Source organism: Neofelis nebulosa, chromosome 9, assembly GCF_028018385.1.
Source record: "Neofelis nebulosa isolate mNeoNeb1 chromosome 9, mNeoNeb1.pri, whole genome shotgun sequence".
Classification (NCBI taxonomy): Eukaryota; Metazoa; Chordata; class Mammalia; order Carnivora; family Felidae; genus Neofelis; species Neofelis nebulosa.
In genome coordinates, this window is record NC_080790.1 from 27,507,052 (window position 1) to 27,534,120 (window position 27,069).

A 27,069-nucleotide genomic window follows, 5' to 3' on the forward strand; every position below is an offset into this window, starting at 1 on the left:
GGTGTTGCACCAGGCTCGGGAACAAGCATCAAAGATATATCCTACTTATTTTGTCCCTTAATGTTGGTAGGAAAGCAAATTCACCAAGGAAGAATGAGGAAATAGATGGAATTCTTTACTAAGGAGGGTGCCTTACCTATGAGACTCTTAGGGGGAGAAAGCCTTTACATTTGTATGTCTAAACTTAGGATTTGCCTTCTCCTTAAGGATGAAGTACCCCTAGCAATGCTTTTAGTGCGGAGCCATAATTAGGATCCTTTCTCACTCCCAAATAGGGTGAGATTTTCCTGAGTAACATTTGGCCAAGAGGGAAGGTGGAGAGGAAGGCCACAGTGAAAGAGAATATGTGGGCACATGATACAGAGATTCGTGCACAAATGCCCCGTTCTCCTGCAGGGAAAGAAAGGCAGAGAACGATGGACTCAACTTTGGATGGTTCTCTGTGCTTTTCCATGAAGCCTTCAGGGTGGGAAACAGGAGGGGAGGGAGGGGTGTGCAGGTGGTCTTTGCGTGTTGGGTACGATTTCCAACTCAGTTTTTTGTATCTTCGTGAGTGCCATGAACACTTGGATTCTGTGGATACCACCATGGCTCTTTCTAATCACCAGTAAATGAAGAGCAGGTGGTGTAGTCAGGCATTAACTGGCCTTTAGGCAAGGTCAAAAAGTCTGGGCTGAATGGGGCCACTGGTTGGCTTGACAAATCAGCAAGAGAATTCAAGGGCATGTGGGTCAGTTGACATTATGTATGTAGCTCAAGAACAGGAGTCTGGGCCAGGAGAACAATGGATTCCTATGACTTCTCTCTTTTGGAACACCTTCCAATAATTCCTTCTGGCTGTGAACTGGGGCTGTCTCTCTGGTAACGGAAGGCAACTAACAGAGATCAAGGCATGTTGTGCCACAGGCTGCTCAAAGAGGCATGCTACATCTGGGGCACTCACATCTGTGTTCTCTGTATCCCAAACTATCCCTACCCCTCCCGACAGATGAGCCCATCCTTCTTCGAAATCCTTTCTCTCAATTTATTTTGCTTCTAGGACATTTTCTTTAAAACATCCATGATTTGGGGGCACCTGGGTGGCTCAGTTGGTTAAATGTCTGACTCTTGATTTCCAGCCTTAGGTCATGATCTCACGATTTTGTGAGTTCTAGCCCCACGCTGGGCTTTGTACTGACAATGCAGAGCCTGCTTGGGATTCTCTGTCTGCCTCTCTCTCTGTCCCTCCCCTGCTCATGCTTTCTCTCTTTCTCTCTCAATAAATAAATAAACAAACAAACAAATAAAGCAAGCAAGCATCTATGATTTTTCTTTGCTCTGAGAACTACGACTCAGACTACCTAAATCCACTGCCCACACTAGGTACTCATTTGAGCTCTCAAATTCCACTGCTGAAATTCTCAGCATGTATTCTGGCACATACCACCTTCATTTTCTCATTTCTCTTTCAAAGTTTTAAACACATAAAATCAGATACTCTGTCCTCAATCCCATCATACTGAAAATATAATGTCAGAAACTTTCTGACTGATGTGGGAAATGATCTCTTCCCATTTTTATTCCTCTTGATCCCTGTACCATTTAATATCCTACAATTTTCCTCTGTTGAAATCTGAGATGCCACATTGTTCCCGATTTCTTCCAATCTTGATAAGGGTTTTTTTTTTTCTCTGCCCTCCATTGTAGCTGTTTACCAGGGGTCCTTGTCATCTGTGTTTGTCTAAATCCTTTCTCCCTCAGAGATCTTATTCATGGCTTCCATCTGTAAATAACTCTGAACTTGCTTATCTAACTCTGAGGGAATTTTAGCCTCCATTCTAGGTGCAGGTCTCTGTCTGTCTGTTTCTACTTGATGTTCCATCATCGTTTCAAACTTAGCACTTCCAAAACAAAAACCCTACCCTGTTTCCCTTATCTACCCGGCCTCCCTGTGTTCTTTCCTTTGATGGTGACATCATCCCATCTGGGTTGGAACCATTTTTCCTCTAACTTGTTCTTCACCTCCAGGTAACCCCATAAGTAGATCATCCTTCCTGTTAAATGTGTCTCATATTCCATTCCTCCCTTCCTGTCACTACTGCTTCCATTCTTGTTTGTTTGTTTGTTTGTTTGTTTTTACCTCAATCAAGGACTCTGTCAGCAGCCATCCAGCTGATTTCCTTCCCTCAGGCTCTCCCCTTCCCTCACACCCACCTCTCCATACTCCTGGGAGAATACTCTGTCTTGGAGAGTGTTAGGACTTTGTTAACAATTGTTAAGTAGACCCCTGTTGCTGGATGGTGAACAAAACGGAAGTCCATACCAGAAACTGAAATAGATTTACTACTCACAGGTCCTGGAGGAGGCACTCTGCATACCTTGAGGGTCTACACGGGGAGGTCAAGGTAGGGTACAGGTACAGGACGAGGGCACATGCCTTTATTAGAGTCTGTGAGTGGAATGCTTTGGGGTTCCTGGGCTATGGCCAGATTGGTCGATTCAAACCAAAAAGATTTTGGTAAGCTCCACCGGGGTCTTACCTAAGGGTAGCACGAGGGAAGGCCCTGGGAGCCTGGGGGGACTGTTTATCACAAGGGTCATTAGGGAAGTCCTGTTAGGAACTTACATGTACCTGTGACTCTGCAGGATATTATCCCCTCACATGAGGGGCTAGTGTAAGGTCCGCAGGCCACTTGGCCAAACAAAATGGATGCTGAGGCAGCAACACCGTGGAGTAACTTAGCTAAATTCCTGACAGAAGCCTGCAAACTGCCTGTGGTCTTAGACAAGCTTCAGTGAATGGAAATTCACTCAACGTAGCTATACTGGTTTTAAGAAAAATATGTCCTGGAAGCACCAGAAGTGAAGTTGAGAACGGCAAGGACCTCCCTCCAGAAACCAGGTGATCAGGGCCTGAGGCCGTGACTGCTGGAACGTGATGGGTTTTGCCATTCCTCAGAGGCTCTGCTCTCCTGGCCCCCTTGCTTTTCCTGTCTCACTGAGCACAGGAGGAAGGAGGATGTCCATCACCTCCTCAGTTTGAAAGTTTTTTGTTCAAGCACCGATAGAAATGGATAGATCTCCTGCTTTGAATTCCCAATTCTCTTGAGAAAGAATCTAATAATCAGACTGACCTAAACCTGCTTCAGGTGTATCAGTTCCTTGTCTGGTCATTTATGACCTTGAGAGAGGAGGCACGGTAGTAGTCCTGAGGACGGGGACAGTTTTCAGAAGAGAGGCTTGTGCTATGTAAACCATCTCTTACACATCTGGCCTTCGGATGTAATAGAGCATTTTATTTTATTATTTTACTTCTCTCTGCCAGGTCCTAACCAATAATGTGTCTCCTAACTTTGCCTAAACATGTCGTGTGTTTTCCCTCTCTGCAGATTTCCCTGTGCTGATCTAGGCAGCTCAGGTTCCACCACATCCCCTTTTTTCTCTCAATCCAAATCCTGCAGGCTTCCAGATGTGGTACACATCTGCCATTTTTGACAAAGCCATCAGCAGTCTTCAGGGACCTTGACCTCTTCAGAAATGCTATAACACACTGTCTATCTAATATATTGAATCACAGGATGTTTGGTATATTTGGGATATTTCATTTTTTCAGTCATTTTATGCCTCCCTAGTTAATTTTCCAGGAGTTTCTCCTCTCATCAATTTAATTATAAATTCCATGAGGTATAAGTCATATGAGGGTCACTGGATACCATCTTTCTGCAGGTTATCATACATGTACATGAAAATGAAATTTAAGAATGGTGTGATGACAGTCGATCTTATTTTTCTTCTTTGTGCTTTTCTGTACTTTGCAAATTGTTTGTGGTGAACATACATGAGTTTTGAAATCACACACGTACAAAGAACATAAGTCATTTTTTGAAAACCGCAACTATTCCAAATAGGATCAAGTCAACCCCTTGTGATACATTGACATAAACTTGGGTTATCTGTACTTTTCTAAGTTGGGTTGTATAAATAATCTTGTGAATTAAGGAAGTTGCCTGGAAAGAAGAATAGTTTTGAAATCTGGAGCATAAGACTGGAAAGGGTGGCCAAGGTAGAGAGCCTGGGGTGGGCCTGGCCCCCAGGGACCACCAAAGAGGGTTGCATATTATAGAGTGATGAGTGTATTATAAAGACCCTGAGGGGCGCCTGGGTGGCGCAGTCGGTTAAGCGTCCGACTTCAGCCAGGTCACGATCTCGCGGTCCGTGAGTTCGAGCCCCGCATCAGGCTCTGGGCTGATGGCTCAGAGCCTGGAGCCTGTTTCCGATTCTGTGTCTCCCTCTCTCTCTGCCCCTTCCCCGTTCATGCTCTGTCTCTCTCTGTCCCAAAAATAAATAAAAAACGTTGAAAAAAAAAATTAAAAAAAAAAAAGACCCTGAGTTTTTGGCTAAAGAAGGGTGTAACACAAAACTTTAAGTCTGAGATCCCATTCAAATGAGATCAGTGGGTTTTTTTTTTTAAGTCACAAATGCACAGTGACAATATTTTGAAAGGTGGAAAATAGACAGCTGACTAGTAACTCAACAATAGAAATCAGAAAATCAATCCAGTTTGCCCTGGAGAACCCAGGAATTCCCCTGAAACTGTAGGTGAAGATGAGGCTAACATCAGGAAGACTGGTTGAAAGTCTTCCTAATAAGCAGATTCCCAGATCCCTTCCCTTACTTTACATAGTTGGGAGTTGCCCCCTCCCTTGGTGTAGCAGGATTCTGGAGGTTTTTTTCTCTCAAGAAGTTAAAACATGGGGTGTGTAGACTGGGGACCCTGGTCTTTGGATGGGGTCCAGCTGAAAGCATGGATTTTATATTTAAAACTAGAGGGGTACCTGGGTGGCTCAGTCAGTTAAGTGTCCGACTTTGGGTCTGGTCAGACTTTGGCTCCAGTCATGATCTCACGGTTTGTGGGTTCGAGCCCTGCATGGGGTTCTCTGCTGTCAGCACTGAGCCTGCTTTGGATCCTCTGTCCTCCTCTCTCTCTGCCCTTTCTGTGCTTGCCCTCTCTCTCTCAAAAATAAATGCTTAAAATTTTTTTTAGTAACTAGAGGTTAATTGAAGTTTGACACCAGATTTCTACTCCCACTTAGATCCTAGAATGTTATGGGCAGAACAGAAAATGTGATTGCTAATAAGTTCTAGGTTTTGTATCCTAAGACTTAGCGACAGAAAAAAGATGTTCTGGCTCCATGTCTGAAAAGCATGGGGAAGTGACTCATAGGTTAGGGAATCATCTGCCTGAATCAGATGTTCACCCCTGAAACACTCGAATGTGGCCAAAGCAAGAGAGGTACTAAGACTACAGCAGTTTGGATCACATGCCTATCCCTGGACAATGAACTTTGCCCCAAATACCAAAGAGTTTCTCAAGGTGGGAGGGGCAGATGAGCTTGCCCTTGAGAGTGGGCATGTAGGCAGACATCACTGGAGATGTCAGCTGAAACTCCTCAGCCTCCCCTGTAGGCAATGCTATGATGGAAGCAAAGGTCCTATGAAGGCTTAAAGCTGTCTTCCAGTGTAAGAAATGAGTACACTTTGCATTTCTACAATATATTATGGGGTTTCAAAGTACTTCATTTCATTAGCTTTCCAGAAAAACCCGTGAGATGGATATTGTCATTCCTACTTTATTGATGATTATGGGGGACTCCTTATGGTAATGTGGTCGACTCACTCACTATCCCTCAACTAGATTGAGCAGAGCTGGTAGCAGAAATCCTGTCTTTTGCTTCTTAGTCTGATTGGGTTTGTATGTTAGCACCCCAGTGATCAGGCCCAAATCACAGATTCCTGGATAACTGGGCAGGGGAGGACATGTGGAGGTGCCATTCACAGCCAGGGGACTGTATGACTGACTGTCCCCTAGTCACCTAGGGTCTCCCCCACGACTGCCTGCACAGCAACCCCAACACGTGTCAAACCAGTAGAGGCTTGGAGGGCGCTTCTAAGCGCACACAGCCAGAGGAGCCACGTGGCCTCCTTTTGGAATAAGACTAAAGAATTAACTTCTGGGAAGAATTTTCCATCTGTTTTCCAGATAAGATTGATTAGAACCATCTACTCAGTTTTGCAGATTCCATGAAAGAATGGATGAATTGTCCCGTCTGGCCTGGCTATGTTTAGTCCGCATTTCTCAGAAGAGTGCTAACTCCTCCAGGCAGGGACGGCCTCTTTACCTTCAGACCTCTCGAGAAGAGGAGTTAGATGTCCCGGATGTGTGCTCCACGCTGGCCAGAGGGGAGCATGTAGGCTGGAAGGGTGGCCCCATCTGGTGTCAGCTAGACAGCTCCCTGTGCGTTTTATTCACCCTCTGGTGAGGTTATGGTGGGGAAACACTCTGTATTTGCCAGTCCTCTCTGCGTCCCTTACACCTCCCCCACCCTCTCCCCTCCCAACCAAGTCAGTTCTCTTTGTTATTTTTGGTGTAAAGAACTTTCCTCCCATTAATTTCAAGGCTTCAGAAAAGCAGTTAAAAGATTGAGTTGAAGGAAGCTATCTGATCCTGCTTTCTCTATACACACACACACACACACACACACACACCCTCCCTGCCTACACCTGTGAAGCTGAACTAATTAAAAATGGATCCATCCTTTTGCTTGTTATTTAATAATAGTCTTTGCATTTTAACGGTGAGTCCAGACAGTCTATACTGGTTGTGGTTATTGAGGAATTAATAATGCTGTTTTTTATTCCCTGTTTACCGCTCTTTTTCTCTCCTCTCCTGCTTCTTTTGGATCTTTCAAGTTTTCCTTATTCCAGTTTCTCTCCTCTAGGGCTTTGGAAGTTAGGTCCTCTGTGTCTGTTCTTGTAACTGGGTGCATGTAAAAGACATTATTTGATGTAACAGAGTCTAAAGTTAAGATCTCCATATTGACATCTTCTGCATAGCGCATAGATCTTGCAAACCTTTCGTTTTGATCGCATTCTCCCATCTGCCGTCTTATCACAGGAAAATTTTAGCTCCGCAGTTTTTCTCTTTTAAGCAGTTTTATCAAGGGATAATTGACATAGAATAAAAGGTGCGTGTCACAAGTATACAGTTTGATGTCTTGACACGTGCATACACCCGTGAAGCCATCACCACCACCAAGATCATGCGTGGCCTCTTAAAAAATAGATTCAGTTCACACTCGAGCTTAACAGGCTGCATGTTACCAACGTCTGCTAGTTTTCAGGGGCTTTGTTTTGCTTAAAAGTTCTGTGGCTTCTGGACAGAAGTAACTGTGATAATTACCGTTCCTCAAAGCCCACTGGGCGTTGTGCCAAGTGCTTTACAGTAATTACTTCTCATTGCTTTCTTTATTGCCTTTAATTTTTAATTATAAAAACAGTACAGGTTTATTGTAAATAAATGTGCTTGTCAAAAATGGATAGTGTAACAAAGGAAAGACTGGCAATTCTTGAAACCCTTTGTTTTCTTCAGAGTGGATATACGTTTATTACTTGTCACTGCAGATGTTTTCTATTGAAAGCATATATGATTGTGGTAAAAATGGAGCTAAATACATAGTGGAGGGGTTTGGGGGCTTAAAATAATAATCATTTATGCACAGTGCTTTCTGCAGCTTGCTTTTTTCACTTCTTACTACCACACCATCTGCCCATCTCATCTTTTTCACGGCCGTATGACATATGTAGCATTGAATTAATGGCATTGTGATTGTTTTTATTAACCTCTCTTTACTTTAGGCTATTTTTTTTTCTTTTTTTTTGTTGTGATTACAGGTGTCTCATGGAGTTTGTCTTAACATATGTCTTTGTGCACTTGTTGAATATTTTTATAGGATAAAATCCTGAAATACAGTGCATTATTCCCAGCTCATATAGCCATCTTTCGAGTTGGGTATTATCATTTCCTTTTCACAATTGACGAATTTTATGCTTAAAGGGTTAAGCTTACTCAGCTGGTGAGTGGCTGATAAGGGCATGAGAGCCCTGATTTCCCAGGGCTCCAATGTGTCAACATCCTCAACTCTCAACTCACTGCTTCTCCTACTAGTTTGGAAAAATGGTCAAAAAAGAAAAACGTTATTAATGTTGGAATTGTCAGAAGGATTAGCAGGGATTTTCAGCTAATGGTAGTTCTATGGAATTAGAATGCAGGACGTATTTCAAGCAATTTATATTTTCACCTGGCCCTTCAGCTGAGGACACTAATGTGAGATCTGAGGGGCTATTTTTAGCAGGTTGCTTTAAGCCCTTTTTGGGGGGGGAGGGGAGTTGTGAAATAGCCTGTCCATCACAGGCAGCTAGGAATTGCTTGCCCACTTTTTTGTTCCGAAGGAAAGGACACACACCTTCTGGGCCAGTAAGTGAGGTCCAAAATTGGACTCATGTTTATTTTACTTAATAAATGTGCTCTTGAATAATATGAGTTGAGTTTAGGTTGGTCAAATGCCATTTTTAATGCAGCAAGAGTGCACACATTTCTTGTAATCCTGCAGTGAGTGGCTTTCTAAAATAAAGAATGCTTTGGTAATGTGAACAAATTCCCTGAATTTATGTTGATTATAACTTATTTTTTCTTTTCTTAAGGCAGGGAACTCTATGCTTGGTTGCTTGTGTCTTAGAGTGTGTTGGATGGTATGGCGATACTCGTTAACTATAATGTGGAGTATATGTGCTGTTATTAGGAACGTAGAAAAATATAGTTCAACTTCTCACTCTCAAGTCCCAAATCAAATGACATGACAAAACCACATAATTTTGAAGAGGTGGTTTTAGAAAACCAACTTCCGCCGGGAGGAGTGTGGCTGTAGACCGTGGGCACTCCTATCCTTGTGTGTGGACTGTGGGCCCTATTCCTGTCTCACGGTGGAGCCGTAGGGAAGAGCTGGCTCTTCGCTTACTCAGGCCACAGTCCAGAGAATAAAACAGAAACAAGTGAGGTTTTGACTAATCCTCTTTCACACTAGCACCATCGCATTCTTTGAAAGTACACTGAAATATTTTTGGTCCAGTGTGAACATTTTTGTTCTTCATAACTTATTCACATTTGCTCATGTATTTTTTAATGTTTATTTATTTTTGAGAGAGAGAGAGAGAGAGAAAGAAAGGAAGAGGGGCAGAGAGAGAGGGAGACACAGAATCCAAAGCAGGCTCCAGGCTGCGAGCTGTCAGCCCAGAGCCCGACGCGGGGCTTGAACTCATGAACTGTGAGATCATGACTTGAGCCGAAGTCGGACGTTTAACGGACTGAGCCACCTAGGCGCCCTGCTCATATATTTTTTAATTAATCAGTAGTTGATTCTACAACTGGAATGGCCTTTAGAGTTTGTGGAATTTTTGGTGTGTGAAGACAATAAGGACTAGGCTCTAACTTTTAACTTTGACCCATTTTAGTTGATTTAAGACAATTTTGGTTTAAAATTTTTTTAAGGTTTATTTGTTTTTGAGAGAGAGAGAAAGAGAGAGAGAGAGAGAGAGAGGCAGAACTTGAGCAAGGGAGGGGCTTAGAGAGAGGGAGACACAGAACCTGAAGCAGGCTCTAGGCTCTGAGCTGTCAGCACAGAGTCCGATGCAGGGCTCGAACCCACGGATCGCGAGATCATGACCTAAGCTGAAGTCTGATGCTTAACTGACTGAGCCACCCAGGCTCCCCAAGACATTTTTGGTTTTAAAAAATAGTATTATTCGTGAAAAGGAAGCATCTTCAAAATAAATAATTTAGTTAATATACCTGGTGGAATATAATTCTGAGAGAAATTTTTAGTGCTTTTAATATAAAAATCTTGATCCTCTAAGTTGACATTTATCAGGTCTATTTTAAGGCCTTCTTAAGGCCATAGACCTTTGTATTGATTTTAGGTCAGCTTTGGGAAAATGACTGAAAATGTATAGTAAAATGAATAATTTTCCAAACCCAATAATCCCAGTTTTGGATATCTATACTTTGGAATTAAAAGCACCAGAAGCTAAAGATAAACATGCAAGGATGTTTAGTGCAACATTGCTTAGAGAAGCACAGAACTGGGAGCATCTAGAATGTTCATTAATAGGGTGAATAAAGTATGATATACACTGTGGAAAAGTATGCAGCTATTGAAGAGTACAAATTAAATTATATTATTGACCTTGGAGCCAATATATGTGTTCATGATACATTAAGGGGAAAAATCAAATACAGATTCTTTTTTTAATGGAAAGAATAGAACCCCATACATCTATGTATGTAGCAATACATTTTTTGTAGGTGTGTATTATCTTGGCAAGATGGGAGTGGACAGGAGAGAGAGGTTACTAAAATTTTCTTTATGTCTATCTCTATATCATTTGATTTGGTACAATGAGCAAATTTCTTTCTAAACTTAAATATTTTGGAAAGTAAAAAAGAAACATAGGAGTCTTGCTCTTCCAATTTTGCAAAAGGAAACAAGACTATTCTTCTATGTGATAATGCAGTTATTCTGACCATTAGAATAGAAATTGAAGAAGAATTTATAGGCATTCAAATACCTATCAAAGCATCATCATGTAGGCTGGTATTTTTCAGCTGTTTTAGCTTGAGCTCCCCTGCATTTGACTGCGCCCTCCCATGTGTTTATCTCCAGGAGCCAAGAAGTTTTCCAGAGTTCTTACTTCCTATAGTTATAAAGAAGCAACACCCACCTCTCAGTTCTGACCTCTCCCCTTCACCTGCCTCTCAACTAGAGTTTTAGTACAGCGTTTTTGGTCTATTGCTTTTCACTAATAAGAGTGGCAATCACAAAGATGAGCCCTGAGAACAAAAACTTCCTGTTTAATTAAAACATGAAGGAAAACTGGAAATTTTCATACCACTTTTTTTTATGTGCTTCTTAGAGTGCTTTCTTAGTTTACCCCCTCTGATGTACAAATGAGAAAATCTGGTTGCAGTAATATTAGATTCCCATTACTCAGTGGGTTCCTGCTCTGTCTGTGGTCACCTTGTGTGCTCCCAGGCAGTCGTGATGAAGAACATCTTATCCAAAGGCTTTCTATACACAAAGGGTGTGAGTAACCCCAAGACTGCAGCCAAGAGTTTGAGCAAACACAGTGTAAGAAAATCATGGCGATGTTTAGTGGAGCGTGTGATAAAAGGAATGAAACTTTAGGAAAAGATATGGAAATGAGGTTAGAAGCTCAGTCCTCACAGATTTATAACCTAGAAGTGGTGATGGTTGGATTAAAACGTGAGCAAGTAGTTTGGCACAGAGGACTGGAAAACAGGACTTGCAGTTAGCTAGCTGGGTTTGGATAATGTGATAAAGCGAAGAGCGGAAGCGATTACATAGAACACTGACATTGTTTAGAATTATAGATTTCCCCAGCTATTCAAAAGGAGAGAATTCCTAAGAAACCTTTTGTAAGCCAAAAATGGCGTAAAGCAATGAAGCACTTACCACTAACGTATATGGAAAACTTTTCCAACGTTCCCACACTCCAAAAATAACCTCTCTTAGGCTTTTCTGATACCACATCTTACTAATGGATGCACAAAATAAATCGAGAAAAAACAGAGGCTCACGGAGGCAGTTCAAAACTGCGGCAGCAGCTTGATACTGAGATGCTGGAGGCAGCTCCCGGGGAAGGAGCTGGGCAGTGCAATCTTACGCGCTGCGCTGCCTCTGTAAAGGCAATGTGCCAAATGCTGAACACCATTTTCGCTTCTCACTTTTTTTGGATTTCTGTTGGTAAGCAAAAGGAGGTGCTAATGTAGCTCTTTTGTAAAAGTGAAGTGGCATAACCTGAACTTTCAAAACGTTGGAGGCCCGCACGCACAATGTTAGCGGATGGATTTAGTATCAAAATAATATGGCTGTTTTATAATTACAACCATGGTGTAGCAATTCCTTCCTTCATACACTGAGCATCATCTTCCAGCCAAGGCTCGTGGGCTTTGGTATGAACCCAGTACAGTTCAGCAGACTCAGTGGAGGATGGGGAGAGGGAGGCAAGGGGGTGCCTCGAGTTCACAAATGAGAAAAAGAGGATTTGGAGCTCCTAACTGTGCTTTTCCTCTGATGCCTGCAAAGATCAAATTGTGCCCGCCCCGTGTATTTCGTTATCACATATTTCGAGAAGAAAAATTTTAATTTTTTTTTTTGGTCTCATTTTCCCTGAATCAGCTTTGTATTTTCTGCTTTGAAATAGCAACGATGCTGAAACTTGGATAGAAAGGAAATTATAAATCTGAAACTGCCTTTCTATTATTTTCTGTACACTAAATGATTCTCAGAAAAAATGCACAGAGGCAGGCTTAGGAAATTGTTTTTCTCCTCTAAGCAAGCAACTTCTTCAAGAAGTAAAGCAGTCCTGGAAGCAGCAGTGGCATTGTGGAAGATTTAGATTCAGATTGACCACTAGTCTGTGGTTGATGGGGGTGCGATCCTCAAATCTGAATGCCAGTTGGTGTCAAATCAGGGTTTAGAAATAAAACTACTGGAAAAGTTTGTTATGGAAGCAATTATGCTAAGTAAGGTGATTTGTGTTGAGGGTGCTAACCTTTCCTTCTTGTGTTTACTGAATCCAGCTTCAGCTGGAAAGCTAGCCTAGTTTAAGAAGCTGATTCGATGGAGGGAAAAAAAAAATCTGCCATAAAGGTAAATTTAAATTAATTAGATTAAGTGAACACAACTTTACCAATATGTAATAGGGTTTTAAAAACACAAATGAAATTTTACAAAAAGGGAGAGAGAAGAGAGATAAAATATAGGAAAAAGAAAGAGACCAAAAGTAGAAGTCCATTTTTAACCTGGGCTGGTTTGTCCAGAAATTTGGGGATTCTCCAGAGATGCTGAAGAGGGGAGGCAGGGTGCTGAGACTGGGCTGTGGGAGCAGTTTCTGGTGGAGGCTGTCCCCTTTTTTCAATCTCCTTTTTATTTCTATGCAGCCGGTCTCCAGTTTCTGAATGGCTTGTGTTCAAAAGGTTCCCTTGTAAATCTATAAATTACAACTACTGTTGTAATGCCAATAATTAGACCCCAAAGTGCATTACAGTTGACTTGGCTATTGCACATGAGTGTAAGCAGGTTTAATTAGAGAAGGATGGGCCAGTCTATGAAAATTTCTGTGGCCCCTAAATCATTTGGTGGGTGGGAGGTGGTGTTAAATGTGGAGGGTTTGGAGTCAGATGGACCTGGGTTCTTTTACATCCACATTTCTCTCTCTTTCTTTCTCTGCTGCTCACGGGTTGTGGGCAGGCTAGTTAATCTCATTAAAGGTCATCATCAGGGGTGATAATAGCATCTCCTTAGAGCTTTGTTGTCAGAATTCAATGAGTATTGTGCACAGATGTTAGCTTGTTATATATTAATACTACATTAGTATAAAATGTTACAGTATTAATAGATACTAATTGTTATATGATCGTTATTATTCCTTTATATGGCTTTCTGCATACTCCCCTTTTCTCCCAGAGAGATTATAACCTTTGAGAGTAGAGAGTTTCGTTGTGTATTTTGGTGAGTCTTAAATGCAATGCACTTTGAACATAGACCCTAGATGTGTTCATTTGTTGACAATGATTTGCTTTGTTTAAGGGCTTTAGAGACTAAAACTCTCCACTTTGATTTTTCCACATTTTCTTTCTCTTTGTTACAGGCATGTAGTGAACACAATTCTTATGATAACTCATTGTGCCTGGGTATTTATTTTGGCTCAAGGGGAAGAACAAGAGTGAGAGAGAAAATTCCCCATGATACCTAGACAGATGTTAGAAGAAAAAAGAAGAGAGAAGGAATCCAAAAAATGTATGTATTTAAGAAAGAGAAGACTGGGTAGAATTTGCCAAACTTGAGAAGTAAGAAAGTAATGTTGTGTACGCGGTCCCCTGAAAGGAAATGGAGGTGGGGTGGGGATACAATATAGCCTTAGTACCTCAATTGACCAGCAGGTGGTGTGTCCCCAACTCGGAGCAGCTTGTTTGGAATTTGGCACAAGGCGGACAGATAGATGGGCCGCTTCGGCAGGGGGCAGCTGGCAGAAGAGGTTCCTGCTCTCTGAGCATGTGTACATGGGATGGGTACCATTTAGGAATTTCTACCTAAGGGAATGCCTCGTGTAGGCATAGAGGCCCATCAGGGCATCTCTGAGAGACGGAATCCAGCTGCTCAAGCAACACCATACTTCTTTCCTCTTCCCTCATCCTTTGAACCTGGTGGTTCCACTACTTTCAGTGATTTGCTATTGAATATTGGGTCCAGGACCAGAAGGGTAGAGAATTGAGACTCGGTTGGGCAGATATGTGTAGTTTTATTAATGGATGGTGAGACTTTGCTGCTCTTGGTCCTTTTTTCTTGATCACATTTCTTGACAATGGCTTTCTCCTCTTTGTGGAGATAATTAAAACATTTAAGGATGATTGCATGTCTCTTTATATAAAAAAGATGTCATTTAGGGGTGCCTGGGTGGCTCAGTAGGTTGGGCGGCCGACTTCGGCTCAGGTCATGATCTTGCAGTCCATGAGTTCTAGCCCCGCGTCGGGCTCTGTGCTGACAGCTCAGAGCCTGGAGACTGCTTCACATTCTGTGTCTCCCTCTCTCTGACCCTCCCCTGTTCATGCTCTGTCTCTCCCTGTCTCAAAAATAAATAAACGTTAAAAAAAAAAATTAAAAAAAAAAAAGATGTCGTTTAAAAATGAACAACTGGGAGTGCCTCGGTGACTTAGTCAGTTGAGTGTCCGAGTTCGGCTCAGGTTCCGTGGGTTCCAGCCCCACGTCAGGCTCTGTGCTGATGGCTCAGAGCCTGGAACCAGCTTCGGATTCTGTGTCTCCCTCTCTCTCTGAGCCTCCCCCCTCGTGCTCTCTCTCTCTCTCTCTCTCTGTAAATAATGAATAAATGTTAAAAAAAATTAAAAATGAGTAACTGATACACATTTATAACAGAAACAGTAGAAAAAAGGTGATAAGTGCAAAGGGCTTGGAAAACACTGACCCCAGTTCCCAAAGATAATCACTATTAAAAACTTGATATATAGTTGACCCTTGAACAACACAGGTTTGAATCTACTTGCATGTGGATTTTTATCAATAAATACAGCACTCTAAATGTATTTTCTTTATTATTTTCTTAATAGCATTTTCTTTTCTCTAGCTTACTTTATGGTAAGAATACAGTATATAATGCATCTACAATGCAAAATATGTGTTAATTGGCTGTTTATGTTATGAGAAAGGCTTCCAGTCAACAGAAGTCTATTAGTCATAAGGTTTGGGGCAGTCAAAAGTTAAATAAGGATTTTCGACTGCATGGGGGGTCGGCACCCCTCACCCCTGTGTGGCTCAAATGTCCACTGTATAACATTTCAGACTTTTACATATGTTCACATGGTTTTTTTTAGAAAAATGAGATCATACTGAATAAACTGTTTTATACATTGTGTTTTCCGCTTAATCTATGCTGAATATTTTTCTGTGTTAATATACTGCAACAACATTACTTTATAATGATTGTGTAGTGCTAAACCTTACAAATGTATAGTAATTTATTCAACTATTTTTGGTACACAGATTGTTTCTAATTTTTCACTAGTATAAACAATGCTGTGAGAAACATTCCTGCACATATGAAAATCAATATTATTTTCTAGGGATATATTTCTAGGACAGGAACTGATGAATTAAAGGGTATACATATTTTAAAAAGCTTTTGCTACATATCACAAAGTTATCTTTCTTACAGCTGGTACCAATTTATACTCTTGCCCCCAGAGTATAAAGGTGCCATTTTCCAAAACCTCCTGCCAGCATTGGGAATTATCAATTTTTTTATCTTTGTTATGATTAGAAATACTAAATACTATCCTATCATTTATTTAATTTGTACTCCATTTTAGGAAGCTGATTTTTATTTATACTGGTCATTTATATTTCTTTACTTGAAAAGAGATCCTTTTTTAAAAATTTATTTATTTTGAGAGAGAAAGAAACTGAAAGTGGAGGAGGGCAGAAAGGAGAGAAAGAGAGAGAGAATCTCGAATAGGCTCTGAGCTGTCAGCACAGAGCCCAGTGCAGGGCTCAAACCCATGAACAGAGAAATCGTGACCTGAGCTGAAGTCGGATGCTTAACCGACTGAGCCACCCCGGTGCCCCAATATATTTCTTTACTTGTAAAGTCTTTTTTTTTAATGTTTATTTATTTTTGCGAGAGAGAGAGAGACAGAGCATGAGCAGGAGAGGGACAGAGAGAGAGAGGGAGACACAGAATCCGAAGCAGGCTCCAGGCCCCGAGCTGTCAGCACAGTGCCTGACGGGGCTCAAACTCACAAACCGTGAGATCATGACCTGAGCCGAAGTCGAACACTCAATGGACTGACCCACCCCGGCGCCCCACTTGTAAAGTCTTTATCATATTCTTTGCCAAGTTGTTAATTATAAACACTACTTATATGTTAAGGCCATTAACCCTTTACCATACAGGTTTCATGTTTTAATCTCATTCTGTCATTTGTGATTTAATTTTGTTTATAGTAGGGTTATTTTTGACATACATAAATTTTACATTTTAGTTATTTAAATATTTAAAACTTTTTAAATTGGCTTCAGCTTTTGTGATCATAACTAAAATAAAACAATTTTCATGATAAAAGTATTTAACCATGATTAAAATAAGTTTCAGATTATAAAAACAATCACATGATTTTGTTCAAATCTGTGTGTGGTCTTATTTTCACATTTAGCTCTTTTGCCCACTAGGCATTTACTTTGTATATGGTGTGAGGTAATAATTGCATCTTTAATTTTTCCTAATACTTAATTATTCAACCAGCTATTAAATAATCCATTCTTTTCCCACTGGGTTTAAATATCATATTTAACAAATAAACATTTTATTTTTTTAATTTTTTTTTTTTTCATTTTTGAGAGAGAGAGAGAACGTGAGCAGGGGAGGGGCAGAGAGAGGGGGAGACATAGAATCTGAAGCAGGCTCCAGGCTGCAAGCTGTCAGCACAGAGCCCAATGCAGAGCTGAACTCATGAACTGAGATCATGACCTGAGCCAAAGTCAGACACCTAACCGACTGAGTCATCCAGGCACTCCAACAAACATTTTAACATAGTACTTGTATTTATATTTTCTGGCTTTCTGTTCTGTTTCATTGCTCTGCCTCTTTTAGCAACAGAATCAAATCTTTAATCCTTTTTTTTTTTAGTTTATTTATTTATTTTGAGAGAGAGAGTGCACACAAGTGGGGGAGGGGCAGAGAGAGAGAGAGAGAGAGAGAGAGAGAGAGAGAGAATTCCAAGCAGGCTCCTCACTGTCAGTGCAGAGTCCCACATGGGGCTCAAACCCACTAATCATGAGATCATGACCTGAGCGGAGATCATGACCTGAGCGGAGATCATGACCTGAGCTGAGATCATGACCTGAGCTGAAATCAAGAGTGGGACACTTGGGGCGCCTGGGTGGCGCAGTCGGTTAAGCGTCCGACTTCAGCCAGGTCACGATCTCGCGGTCCGTGAGTTCGAGCCCCGCGTCAGGCTCTGGGCTGATGGCTCAGAGCCTGGAGCCTGTTTCCGATTCTGTGTCTCCCTCTCTCTCTGCCCCTCCCCCGTTCATGCTCTGTCTCTCTCTGTCCCAAAAATAAATAAAAAACATTGAAAAAAAAATTAAAAAAAAAAAAAAAAGAGTGGGACACTTAACTGACTGAGCCGCGCAGGTGTGCCCAAACTTCTTTTTTTTTTTTTTTTTTTTTTTAAATTTTTTTTTTTTTAACATTTATTTATTTTTGAGACAGAGAGAGACAGAGCATGAACGGGGGAGGGTCAGAGAGAGGGAGACACAGAATCTGAAACAGGCTCCAGGCTCTGAGCTGTCAGCCCAGAGCCTGACGCGGGGCTTGAACTCACTGACCGCGAGATCATGACCTGAGCCGAAGTCGGCCGCTTAACCGACTGAGCCACCCAGGCGCCCCTGTGCCCAAACTTCTAATTCTTGATGTTTTCAGCCTACTTAATACCCAGTACCCCCCACTCACTGTTGTTTTATAAACTTCTCTTTTAAAAAAAAAATTCAGGTTTTTTTCTTTCAAATAAACTTCAGGATTTCTTTTTGATCTGTTTTTTTTTTTTTTCAAATTTCTGGCATTTTAATCTAACTGTAATTACATTTATAAATTAAATAGAGGAGAATCGACATCCGTACAATGTTGAGTCTTCCAGTCTTGGAAAATCGTATAATGATCCATTTATTGAAATGTTTTTTTATTTTTTCAGTAGAGTTTCATACATTTCTTTATATATTCTTCATTTTTCTTGTTTTTCCTAGAAATTCTGTTATTATTGTTGCTATTGTGAATAAGATTTTTTTTTTCCTGATGTTTTCTAACAGTTTTAGGCTATTATGTGGGGCACTCAATTAATTTTATTTTGTGACTGTTCACCTCACTGACATTTCTAATTATTGAAAACAGTTTTAGAAGTTGAATCTATTAAGGGATTATAACATATGCAAGTTAGATAATTTTGTCTCTTGCTTTCTCATAGTTCTTTAGTTTTTTTTTTTTTGTTGTTGTTGTCTAGTTGCCTTGGCTTGAATGTCCAGAATAGTGCTAAATGATACTAGTGACAATGAGCATCGTTTTTTGTTCCTGATTTTAACGTTAATACCTCTAGGACTACACCATGAGGTATGATGCCTGTGTTTGGTTTGGGGTAATCTTGATCATGCCAGGAAAAATTGTCCTAACTCCATTTCATTAATTAAAAAAAAAACAAAAACTGATATTGAATTTTATCAAAAGTCTTTTCAAGAGTACCTACTGTGCTAATTCCAAGACTGTTTCCTATCATGGTATCTTAACTATTGAGATTATTCACATCTCTATGGTAAACTATGTTTATATGTGAGGTTCGTCTGTGGTTTCCATTATTAATCAGTTTGTTTGTTTTTACATCAGGGGTATTATGTTAGATTTCTGTTACTTTTGCACATTTGAACATTTTATACAGCCAGGAAATTATCTGTGGCTTGAAACTCAGGGAGAACTTGATTGTGTAAGTAATTTGGACTAAAAACTTTCCTCGGGAACAATTTCTCAATACCTTTTACATTGTTCCATGATTATTGATCTGTTGTTTTTCAGCTTTTTGAGTTAGTTTTCTTCTAATTAACTCTTTTGGCTCTACTTACAATATTTGGTGTGTGGTGTTCTCATTACTGAAAACTTCTAAGCATTTGATAATTGCCTTTTTGATTTTTTCTCAATCGATGATTTTTCCATTTTTTTAATGTTTATTTATCTTTGGGAGAGAGAGAGAGAGAGAGAGAGAGAGAGAGAGTAAGCAGGAGAGGGGCAGAGAGAGAGACACACACGGCATCTGGAGTAGGCTTCAGGCTCTGGGCTGTCAGCACAGAGCCCTACTAGGGGCTCGAACCCACCAACCACGAGATTGTGACCTGAGCCAAAGTTGGATGCTTAACCAACTGAGCCACCCAGGCACCCCCCAATGCATTATTTTTTAAAAGAAGAGTTATATAATTTTTCCAACAGCTTTGCTCTTTTTTGACTTATACTTTTGCAATTATATTATAGTTTTATTCCAGTCTGGTCATAGATTGTGGTGAAAATAATTTCTTTTGGGCGCAAATCACTTACAATTTTTGGGTGGCCTAATATAAAATTGGTTTTTGTAAACTTTTCTCATATCTTTTCTGAGCGGAATAAACAGAAGACCTTTCTCTTTAATCATTCATTTATTCAGTCAGCATTGTTTCAGCTATGTGTCTCCTGCAAGAGTCAGGCATGGTATTAGGTACTGCAGGATATAAAATGAACAAGTCACAAGCTTTCTTTAAGGTTGTCAAAGTTTGGATGGGACATAGATACATTAAGACCTAATTTGACACAGACAAAGAAATGCAATGGTAGCAGAATTTACAAAAGAAGGGCTTGAACCCTATCACAGCTTCTGGGAATGCAAAGATGCCTACGATTTTACCATGGTTTTGGGGAAGCTTTCAGCATGAAAGTGTAAAAAAACAAATGAATTAGTTGAGGTCAGAGGCAGACTTTTGGAGGCCAGACAATTAACTAGGAAACCACTGTAATCATTCAGTAATAAATTAAGACATGTAAAAACTGTTAGGAAACAGGAAGAAAAGGGGGGATTTTCACATGTGAGGGCGGCAGGTATTAGAAGAGTCCACACAGGAGGCTGAAGGAGGTGGAAGTGAAATGTTGCAGAAGCCACAAGAGGACACATTTGGGAATTCTTGGCCACTTAGGTTAAGTGCAGCTGAGAGGTCAAGTAAGATAAAAGCAACAATGTGTCCAGTAGCATCAGTCTTTGGTGACTTGGGGAAAGCAGTTTCGGTAAAGTTGGGAGAAAGAAGCCAGACTATAAGCAGATCTCAATGTAAATGGCTTGTGAAGATGACGGAGGCATGAGGTGTTTCTCCAGAAGCTTAGCTGTGAAGGGAATGAGCAGGTTAGGGCAACAATGAAAGGAGCAAAGGATCAAAACAAATGGCTTTTAAGACGTAAAAATAATGTGAGCATATTTGGATAATGAGGAAGGTGAGTGGACAGGGAGAGAAGGCATGATTGTTGGCCAAAGGATCCTGAACAGGTAGGGGTCCCAGGGTGAGACACAAAGTCCAAGGGCTGATGGCCTTTGATGGAAGGAGGGCTCTTTTTTTTGAGTTGAAGGAGATGATTGGTACCCATAGGCATTTGGGACAGAGAGGTGGGGTCTCCCCATTTCTTTGCAAGGCTGAGTGTGTTTGTGGAACCTCAGTTACACTGCTGGATATTGTCAGAAGGGTCCAGGGTCTTGTTCTGCACTGACAGTTCACTTTATATGTACGATTTGGGGTCCGTCCCTTCTTCTCATAGAAATGAGAGAACTTTTATGCTTGCCTTTCTTGAGGCTGTTTCTCTCTCTCTCTCTCTCTCTCTCTCTCTCTCTCTTTCTAATGTTTTATTTATTTTTGAGAGAGAGAGCAGGAATAAGGGAGAGACAGAGAGAGGGGGGATAGAGGATCTGAAGCTGGCTCTGTGCTGACAGCAGCCGGCTCGATGAGGGGCTTGAACTCATGAAGCGTGAGATCATGACCTGAGCTGAGTGGTATGCTCAACTGACTGAGCCATCTCGGCACCCTGAGACTGTTTTTTGAAGGATTTTCCAGAAGTCTCTGTCTCATTAACTATGTGGTATGCAATAGACCATCAGAATAACACTGTTAGTTGTAAATAAAGTGATTGATGGATGCCATAAGATCACAAAAGTTTCCAATAAATAAATCAAAATAACATTTCACATCTTCAATATGCCTCCTTTTCTGTGTCTGATTAATGATTGTCACACGAGGAGAAAGTTTTATGAAGGTGACATATTTTAGCACACTGTATTTTGATATCTGTAGTTTATTACTAACTTTGAACTACAGGGGATTGTTTTTTTTTTTTTTTAACTTTTTTTTTTTAACTTTTTTTTTTTTTTTTTTTTTTTTTGAGACAGAGAGAGACAGAGCATGAACGGGGGAGGGTCAGAGAGAGGGAGACACAGAATCTGAAACAGGCTCCAGGCTCTGAGCTGTCAGCACAGAGCCCAATGCGGGGCTCGAACTCACAGACCACGAGATCATGACCTGAGCCGAAGTCGGCCGCTTAACCGACTGAGCCACCCAGGCGCCCCCAGGGGATTGTTTTGAAGCTTGCAAAAAATTTCTGGATTTACACTTTGGGCATTCACATGTTGGTAGCAAATTAGTCCCCTGAAAAATTGGCAAGCCTGAGGAGTTTTGGTCTTTGTTATTCTGGAAAAACACTCTATCCTCTGTATGGAGGGAACTGCTGGTTTAATTCTGTAAATAATTATGAGACAAAACCCGCATATGAAAGATTTCCCACATAAACTCCTCTATTGAGTAAGAGCTCACTTATTAAAAATCAAGGTTGACAGTTTAACAGGCTCATTATGGTTCAGAAATCCCCTGGGGCATTTTAACCTTTTAAAATCTTTTTTGGATGTTCATTTTGCCAAATGAGCTGACTCCCTGCCATATCTCCATTCTGCCCTGCTTGGGCTCTGATCTTAGAAAGTGTCACTCTTACTATAGCAGTAAGTCAGGCGCTACCCAAAGTCAGATAGTCCGCAGGCTTTCCTTGGAGAGGAAGATGAAGAGGACGGGGTGGGGAAATCTGCTAAGGTGAGAGGTCTGAATTCAACTAGGTGCCCAGATGGTCTGGCACCTTCGTGAGCAGCACAGGAAACACCACGTTGGTTCAACTTCCTTGCGCCAAAGGGGGCAGCAGCACATCTATAAAATGGCTTGTACATTTTGTGATCGTTTCTGTTTCCACTCTGATTCCCTGGCTGATCATCTCAATGGCTCTGCTGTGCCCCGAACGTTGATACAATCCAACAGGTAACTAGAGTGTGTGGAGGTTTGGTCTTAAGCTACCTGCAGTCATTTCCAATGGCTGTCTAGACGAAGCTGTTTCTGATATTCTCCATTAACCCTCACACGTCTGCCCCTCAGCATCACTTGGCACAGCAGCCCTGGCCTTTGCAGTTAAACTTAAGCATTCTTAGACAGTCTGCTTTCCTCAGAACAGGCTGCCTTGTGAACAGCTCTACCACCAAAGTGAGCCCAGGATGTGGAGAAAACGAAACCAAGATGGAGCACTGCTTTGCTGTACTCCCAGGGGCACCTGGGATGCAGCACTGTTTCCACCTGCTGGGCCGTTCTGTGCTTCCTTCCTTGCTGTTCTAGAGCCCCAGTGAAGACCTGAGTGAGAGGGCAGAGCACAGGGACTGCCAGCCTCCCCACCCCACGCCCTACCCCACCCCCATCAACTTTCCACTTGCAGTGACCTGCCCTCCAGGGTGACTTATCAGATGTTTGGGGTTTGCCACTAAAAGAAAACAAACGGTGGAATGTCCTGCCCTGCGTGCTAATGAAACGGCTGAGCCAGCTCAGGGGTTACGAGGTTTGCGAATTAGGAGAATAATGATCTTCAGTTTCTGACCTCCTGGCGCAGGCGGCAGTATTTATCAGGAGGCGCATGTGACTGGTTAAGAGACAGAGCCCCAGCTTGGAGGAAACAGCTGCTTGCGGCATGCTCCTGCATTTGGCAGCTGGACAGGCAGGGTGCTGATGTGAGGACTAGGCGACAGAACCGCCCCAGTAAGTAACTGGAGAACTTTTGTGTGTGTGTGTGTGTGTGTGTGTGTGTGTGTGTGTGTGTGTGCATTTTGTAAGGCACTGACAATTTTTAATTTTGATTTTGGTTTCCCTCTGGCACTAAAGGAGGTATATTATTTGTGTTACTTTTGTTGTCTGTGGCAATAGCCATTTGTATTTTTACTGATTTTTTTTTTTTTAGAACCTGTCATTTGCAGCAATGTTTTCTGACTTAAAGTGTGAATGAGGCATACTGCTTGATTCCTATCTAGGAAAACAACAAGTTGATTTCCTGGTGCCTGGGATGTTCATGATCCGTGGTGTTTAGGTTCAAAGTCAAGTTTGAGATTATGAAGTGGAGAGTGTATTAAAGTGAATTGATGACTAGGTTTGATTTTAATCAATTTTTACCATTGAAGCTTGCAAAATAGTGTTTTGAGAAATTTGTATGTCTGACTTGACCATTTCTACTCAACTTTGAAAACTCTTTCATTTAACAATGCATAACAATCTGCAATATAGAAAACTAACAAAATAATATTGAGATTTAGATTAGAAAGCATGTTTGGGTTTCAGGCAAGCTTCATAACTCATCAAAGACATATTTTCTAGCTCTTCTCTTGAACGAGCTTTTTCAACTTCGTTGCTTTGACGCTGAAGTTTTTAGTCACCCCTGGTCTTCCTTACTTTAGATAAAGGAAAGTTAGTGTTTTGATGATGCTCAGTGTCCTTCCTCTTGCCTGGATTATTAAAAAATGTTACCTGAAGTTGATTATCAACTCTGGGGGTGGAGGGGAGGGCTTCCAAATAGCTGAGATCTCTTCTTTCTCGGGTTCATTCAGTGGTGCTGGGTCTTGCTCTTAGGAGAGCACAGAGCAGGCATTATGCTGGAATTGATGTGTTGTTTGGAGACTTTTGTCCTTCTGGGGTAGTTACCAGCCAGAATGTTTCAGAAAGGAAAAGGGGAAAGGGAGAGGACAGCACCCGTAATGGATGAGGTAAACCTCTGGAAGTGACAGGTCTCTGAATCAGAGCATTGAGCGAGATAACCAAATCAGTTCCTTTTTCTGGATTGCCTGGACATTAAGGAAGGTGGGGGGAGGGGGAGTAGGTTGTTTTGATTTGAATTCTTACCAAACAGTTATTTTGCTTGTGACGAGCACAGGGCACCCTGAAGTGTGTTTGCTTCTCCAGGTGACGGATGGATTGTCAGCTATGCTCAGGCTGTCCGGTTTTCTTGCAATTTCCGCCCCCTGCCTGGATGGAACACAGCTCTCCCCACCCCACCTCCCTGCCCTGGTATGTGGAGGGCAGACTGGAAATGACCTGGGGCACGCTGGTCCCGCTGCAGTTTTCCTCAACACACTTGGTCTGGAGTAGCACACTGGCCAAAGATCTGGGGTGGAAGCACTTTCGGATGACCCTCCGAGAAAGTGGCTAGTCTGGCGCTGGGAAGTTTCTCCCCTTCTTTCCCATAAAGTGGAAAAGATTCGACAAGACTCAGAGTGTTCAATGAGACAAAAAGTTATTTCTAACTCCGCCATTTCTTTTTATGACGCTTGTGTGAAGTCCTTGATTTAGCCTGTGGCCACATGGCCCAGTGACTTCCCTATTTGACTACAGGGCCCTAGCTACCCACTGGGCCACTTTTTTAGGGAGTTTGCTGCTGCTGTAGTTTCACTTTTACTGCGAGTCTGTTGGAAAAGAATTATGAGGTGAAGTTGATTTCTCCAGAATAATAGAGACACCTTCAGTAAAATGGAGGGTCTCACTGGCTATCTCTAGAACAGCCTTCGGAATTATTCAAGTGCCGATATTTTGAAGGCCCACAGACTATTTTGAAAAATCCAATGATATCTTGACTTTCAAAATATCAACAGAATAATAAATAATTATTTTACATGTAGGTAGTATGTCCATAGGGTCAAAGACTTTCAGATCTGGATAGGAATTTTAGAGTGTGCAATTGAGCGCATTTCAGAGTTGAGAAAATTCTAACCAATGTGTCTGGGTCAAAGTGTTAGTCGCAGAGCCAGGAAAGAGGGCTAGAGGCTTCTGCCAGGATTATTATATTATTATTATAACATTAACACTGATAATTATAACTTGAATTTATTGAGCACTTTGCCAAATGATGTGCTAAGCAAATGTATTTATTTTCTTATAATCTTCAGAGTAAGTCTATGTGCTATATATTATTATTCCAGTTTTATAGGCAAAGAAACTGAAGCTTGGGGACCCCCTTAGCTGGGCAATATGTAGCACAGACCCAACTGGCTCCTGGAATGGACACTGGAAACTGCACACATTAAAAGACTTAACGTGGAACACATACACTAATTCCACACATTTAAACTTAAAAGCTTAATGCTTAATGACATGCTTAACGGGATGCAAATGAGAATATTTCAGTGCAATACAATTAGACACACAAAGTGTGTTAAGGCTCTTTCGAACGGTCCCTGGCAGGAAGGGCGAGGTTTCCCCTTGTGACAGTCCAAGCCCAGGCTGTGCAGGGTCACTGACCTGCAGCCTGTTTTTCTCGCTGAGAGTAGTTCAGTGATGGCTCCCGCATTGGTCAGAACAGCAAGTTTGAGCTTTATGATTACCCTGGAATACACCACTCTTGTTGCCCTTTCTGGCCTTTTCTCTCAGCTTTTCCTGTCACTCCTTTCCTTTGGAGGACAGCCACTCCACCTGTACCCCACACCAAATAGCTGGCTTGGTGGTGATAAAACTATGAGGCAGACCTGTACATTGTTGTTCAACCTGGAACGTTGGTTGTCCAAGTAGGGGGTGGTTGTTCATGAACAGAAACAATGTACTCCTTTTGTTTGCTCCATTTGTTCTGAGCTGTGAGGGGAGATGGTAGGCTGGGGCACTGAGGTGAGGGAGGAGAGGTGTGCTTTTCTCTGCACACTTCCCCGACCTGCATATGGTCACCATGCTTGCAGGCCATGAACCTGCAGCTTCTCTGGCTCATCAGCCAGAGACCAAGCTTTAAAGAAATCTTAAAAAAATCTCAAAATTTCATTTGGCTCTCCATATTCCTCCATGTGGTTCAATGTCAAAATTAGGACTGGCGATAAGAAAGAGCACTGAGTAATGCACATGTAGCAGAAGGGTCCTTTGCTTAATCAGGAGGAGAATTAAGTATGTAGACCAGTCATGGATGTCTTTGAGAAAGTGGTCAATGTTTTTTCAAGGCTGTTATATGACAAAATTACACATTCTGAAGATCAAGCTCCATATAGCAAGAAGGGGGAATTTTTAATCGACTTCTCACCTACTGATGCTTCTAAAACTAAGCCCAACTCCAGAGAAATCAGCAATATAGTCTGCTAAAACAGAACCACTGGAAATTACCTCCAGTCCTTGGTGGGAATGGCTTATTTTCATGGCAGTTGGCATAGTCCAGTGGGTTATTTATACAAGAGACACATGAGACAGACTCAGAATCACTGCAGAGTCTGTAAGGTATACTCCAGAGCTGGTTTAAAGCAAGATAAAGTGTTTGGTTATCTTCTTGGGACCTTTTAGGATGAGGAAACAAAATTTGTGATGCCATGTCGGCTGCCTTTGTTTCTTTGTCTTTTCCAGACTGTGTATTCCAAAGAACCTGTTCCGGAAGAGTTAACTCCCTTGGGTCTCATTTTCCCTTTGCAGTGATTGCTCATTTACAAGCCGTAGAGTTGTTCAGCTGTTTGCATGTCACATTCCCTTTGTTTTAGGGATTTGAAAATCTGGGTTTTGTGGGGTGTTGTTGCATTTTCAGATGATCACAGCAGTCTCTCTGGAGTCCGTGGCGTAGGTTCACTGTGTTGGATCTTGAGCCCTTTTGTAGTATCGAGAAGACAGATTCCTGCATTTATGTAGGAATTTTCTGGTGTAAGGCGCTTCCTTGCACTTTGCCACAATTCTATGGAATGAGGGAGGACATCATCACCATCACCACTGTTTACAGTGAGGAAACTTAGAATGAGGGAAGGTGAGTGAA

The 27,069-nt window shown here is 41.6% G+C and overlaps 1 protein-coding gene across 8 annotated transcripts in view; it reads left to right on the forward strand.

The window, feature by feature from the left end:
- The window catches only part of RASGRP3 (RAS guanyl releasing protein 3), a 108,051-nt gene that overhangs the window by 9,594 nt on the left and 71,388 nt on the right, over positions 1–27,069 (forward strand). For 5 of the 8 annotated variants that reach the window (XM_058683016.1, XM_058683018.1, XM_058683017.1 and 2 more), the window contains exon 2: positions 22,930–23,075. The exons of 2 other annotated variants lie outside the window; for them this stretch is intronic. The gene's annotated coding sequence lies outside the window, so the exon portion shown is untranslated. Of the gene's footprint in view, positions 1–13,617; positions 13,695–22,929; positions 23,076–27,069 lie in introns of those variants that run through there. One more of the 8 variants, XM_058683015.1, reaches the window with a different exon arrangement.